The sequence below is a fragment of the Dipodomys spectabilis genome, unplaced genomic scaffold, assembly GCF_019054845.1.
Source record: "Dipodomys spectabilis isolate Male_0828 unplaced genomic scaffold, ASM1905484v1 ptg000709l, whole genome shotgun sequence".
Taxonomy (NCBI): Eukaryota; Metazoa; Chordata; class Mammalia; order Rodentia; family Heteromyidae; genus Dipodomys; species Dipodomys spectabilis.
The window spans coordinates 82,501-87,500 of record NW_024871386.1 but is presented as its reverse complement, the minus strand read 5'-3'; the positions used below and the strand labels follow the sequence as shown (position 1 = coordinate 87,500).

General features: G+C 44.9%; 1 protein-coding gene across 1 annotated transcript in view; it reads left to right on the top strand.

Annotated features, from left to right (window-relative positions):
• The first annotated feature begins 3,535 nt into the window (after positions 1 to 3,535).
• LOC122101928 (steryl-sulfatase-like) overlaps positions 3,536 to 5,000 on the top strand; it is a 14,146-nt gene continuing 12,681 nt past the window's right edge. The window contains exon 1 of the mRNA XM_042672418.1: positions 3,536 to 3,620. The gene's annotated coding sequence lies outside the window, so the exon portion shown is untranslated. The remainder of the gene's footprint in view (positions 3,621 to 5,000) is intronic.

Genomic DNA, 5,000 nt, shown 5'->3' with positions numbered 1-5,000 from the left:
GATGGATGGATGGATGGATGGATGGACGGGTGGATGGATGGATGGATGGATGGATGGGTGGATGGATGGATGGGTGGGTGGGTGGGTGGGTGGTTGGATGGATGGATGGGTGGATGGATGGGTGGATGGATCAATATATAGATATTTAACTTATATCCTATCTATAGATCAATATCAATCAATATAGAGATATATTTAACTTATGTACTATATAGATCAATATCTGTATGTAATCAATATCTAGGGATATATATGTAATTTATATGCTATATATGCATCAATATCAATATATCTATATATATTTTATTTATAGACTATCTGTAGGTCAATGTCTATCAATATATGGACATACATTTTATTTATGCACTATTGATGGATTCATATCTGTCTAAATAATCCAGATATATTTTATTGACACGCTATGTACCCATCAATATCAATATATAGGCATGTGTTTTATTTATATGCTATACATTGATCAATACCTGTCTATGTATGACCCATACAGACGGATATGTATCTTATATACCATCTATAGATCAATATCTGTCTATCTATAGGTATATATTTAATTTATATACTATAGATAGATCAATATCTGTCTCTATGTCGATATATTTTATTTATACACTATCTATGGATCAATATCGATCAATATATAGATATATATATTTAACTTATGTACTATGTAGGTCAATATCTGTCTATAGATCAATACCTATGGATATGTATTTCGTATAAAACCTATAGATCAACATCTACGCATAATCAATATATTTGGACTTGTGTTTTGCATACTATATATGGATCAATACCTGTCTATAAGTGATCAATACCTGTGGATATGGATTGTATGTTCTCTGTAGAGATCAATATCTATAGATAATCAATATGTGTGCATAGATTTCATTCATATTCTACCTATAGATCAATATCTGTCCATCAATACATATGTATTCTAGGTATATACCCTATATAGATCAATATCTGTGTATAGGTAATCAATATATTTGGACATGTATTTCATTTCTATACTATCTATAGATCCATTCCTATAGATCCATTCCTATAGATCATACCTATAGATCAATACCTATAGATATATATATTTCACTTATATACTATGTATAGATCAATGTTTGTCTATAGGTGATCAATACCTGTGGATGTGGGTGGTATATACCCTACAGAAATCAATACCTATAGATGATCAATAAGTATGGATAGATTTCATTTCTATTCGATCTATAGATCAATATCTATAGCTCCAGACGTACGTATTCATATACCACATATAGATCAATACCTGTCTGTGGATCAATAGATCGATATTTTATCTATATAGTACATATAGAGAGATCAATATCTGCCTATAGATCAGCCCCTATGGATATAGATGTATTGATTGATCAATACGTAGACATATTGATCCATATAGGGTATATGAATAAAATCCATATCCATAGGGATTGATCTATTGGTATTGATCTATTGGTATTGATCTACTGGTATTGATCTATTGGTATTGATCAATAGGTTGATCAACCCCTATGGATGTAGATCTATTAATTGATACATAGACATATTGATCCATATTGGGTACATGAATAAAATCCATACCTATAGGTATTTGATCTATAGGTATTGATCTACTGGTATTGATCTATTGGTATTGATCTGTAGGTTGATCAACCCCTATGGATATAGATCTATTCATTGATCAACCACTATGGATATATATCTAGCTATTGATCAAACCCCTATGGATATAGATCTACTTATTGATGTATAGAGACAGATATTGATCCATATTGGGTACATGAATAAAATCCATACCCATAGGTATTGATCTATAGGTATTGATCTATTGGTATTGATCTATAGGTTGATCAACCCCTATGGATATATATCTATTGATTGACATATATATATGGACAGATATTGATCTATATAGGGTATATGAACTATAGGTATTGATCTATAGGTATTGATCTATAGGTATTGATCTCTACATAGCATAGAACTGAAATCCATATCCAGAGGTATGGATCACATATAGACAGATATTGGTCCCTACGTGGTGTATCAATAAAACGTGTTTCCGTACATATTGATTACGTAGACATATTGATCCCTGTATCGTATAGAGATCCAATACATGTCTACACGTCACCAGTCGTGGAGGTATAGATGGGCTATAAGTGGAATATGCCCATACGTATGGATGATCGGGATGGATGGATGGATGGGTGGATGGATGGGTGGATGGATGGGTGGATGGATGGATGGGTGGATGGATGGATGGGTGGATGGATGGATGGATAGGTGGGTGGATGGATGGATGGATGGGTGGATGGATGGATGGATGGGTGGATGGGTGGAAGGATGGATGGTTGGATGGATGGACGGATGGATGGATGGGTGGGTGGATGGATGGGTGGATGGATGGATGGATGGATGGATGAGTGGATGGATGGGTGGATGGGTGGATGGATGGATGGATGGGTGGATGGGTGGATGGATGGGTGGGTGGATGGATGTATGAGTGAATGATTGGATGGGTGGGTGGATGGATGAATTGATGGGTGGATGGATAGGTGGGTGGATGGATGGATGGATGGATGGATGGATGAGTGGTGGATGGATGGATGGATGGATGAATGGATGGATGGGTGGATGGATGGATGGATGGATGGGTGGATGGGTGGATGGATGAGTGGATGGGTGGATGGGTGGATGGATGGATGGATGGGTGGATGGATGGGTGGATGGATGGATGGGTGGATGGATGGGTGGATGGATGGGTGGATGGGTGGATGGATGGATGGATGGATGGGTGGATGGATGGGTGGATGGGTGGATGGGTGGATGGATGGATGGATGGGTGGATGGATGGATGGATGGGTGGATGGATGGGTGGATGGATGGATGGATGGATGGATGGGTGGATGGATGGATGGGTGGATGGGTGAATGGATGGATGGGTGGATGGATGGATGGGTGGATGGATGGGTGGATGGATGGATGGGTGGATGGATGGGTGGATGGGTGGATGGATGGATGGATGGATGGGTGGATGGATGGGTAGATGGGTGGATGGGTGGATGGATGGGTGGATGGGTGGATGGATGGATGGATGGGTGGATGGATGGGTGGATGGATGGATGGATGGGTGGATGGGTGGATGGATGGATGGATGGGTGGATGGGTGGAAGGATGGATGGATGGATGGGTGGATGGATGGGTGGATGGGTGGATGGGTGGATGGATGGATGGATGGATGGGTGGATGGGTGGTCTGGTCTGGAAAAGTCCCTGTTGGACACCAGAGATCCCCAAGTGTGTACAGGTGTCTTGGTTCAGGTGGTCAAGCGCCCCTGGCCTCGAACCCCCAAAACCCCCATCAGAGACATCAAGTCAGAGGTCAATCTCTGTTCAGGTCAAGTCCTGGAAAATCCATGGAGATAGAGCAAAATCCAATGGCTGAATGTGAATCACACATCAATGAAATAACCCTGTTGAACCTTGCAGGCCTAAGGGGAAACCGGGTCGTCCATGAACCTTCCAGAACCTTCCAGGGCGCACTTTCCGAGATAACCTTCCTGGACTCTCCTCCAGTGGGTAAGGGACTGTTGGATCTCTTGGTGTTCTTATGGACCTGGAGGCCCAGCCTCAGTTTACCCTGTGGTTCCGCCCTGTCCAGAGAGAGAGGAAAATGTACCAAGATGGCCACACAATGACACCAGGAAAACAACCACCACCACCCTGGGAAAGATTTCCCCTTCCTGTGTCCTGTGGGGTTGGGTGTCGGCCCTGGGACTTGAACTCACGGCCTGGGCGCCATCCCTGGCTTCTCTGTGGGCACCAGGCCGGGTGCTCGACTGCTTGAGCCACGACACCAGTACTGGCTTTTTCTGTGTGTGGAAGGGAAGGGGGAATCGAACCCAGGGCTGGGTGGGCACCAGGAGCAGATGGCCTGTGTTCCCTTCCCTCTTTCCTTCCTTCCCTCCTGCCTTCCCTCCAATCATTCCTTCCTCTCTTCCCTCCTTCCTTCCTTCCTTCCTTCCTTCCTTCCTTCCTTCCTCCCCTCCTTCCCTCCTTCCTTCCTTCCTTCCTTCCTTCCTTCCCTCCTTCCTTCCTTCTTTTCTTCCTTCCCTCCTTCCTTCCTTCCTTCCCTCCTTCCTTCCTTTTCTTCCTTCCTCCTTCCTTCCTTCCCTCCTTCCTTCCTTCCCTCCCTCCTTCCTTCCCTCCTTCCTTCCTTTTCTTCCTTCCTTCCTTCCCTCCTTCCTTCTTTCTTTCCTTCCTTTCTTCCTTCTCTCCCTCCTTCTTTCTTGCCATCCTTCCCTGCATCCTTCCTTCCCTCCTTCCTTCCCTCCTTCCTTCCTTCCTTCCAATCCTTCCTTGCTTCCTTCCTTCCCTCCTTCTTTCCTTCCTTCCTTCCCTCCAATCCTTTCCTCCTTGCTTCCTTCCTTCCCTCCTTCCTTCCTTTTCTTCCTTCCTTCCCTCCTTCCCTCCTTCCTTCCCTCCCTCCTTCCTTCCTTCTTTTCTTCCTTCCCTCCTTCCTTCCTTCCCTCCTTCCTTCCTTCCTTCCCTCCTTCCTTCCTTCCCTCCTTCATTCCTTCCTTCCTTCCTTCCTTCCCTCCTTCCTTCCTTCCCTCTTCCTTCCTTCGTTTCTGTCTGTCCTGGGCCTTGAACTCAGCCCCTCAGCTCCTGGCTGGCGCTCTACCCCTTGAGCCACGTCGCCAGTCCAGCCTTTTCTGTTTATGTGGTGCTGAGGATTCGAACCCAGGGCCTCCTGTGTGTCCAGCGAGCACTGTAGCAGGGAGTCTCTTGCCCAGCCCACGCCTGTGATCCCCATGGGCAGGACGGACACGGGGGGACAGACGGGAGGACAGAGGGGAGGATCCCAGAGAGAGGCCAGCCAGGCTCAGGGGGCTGGGAGGCTCTCGGGGTTCCAGGGGTCAGGGGTCAGATGGGAGGAAGGAAGATCAGAGACACCCA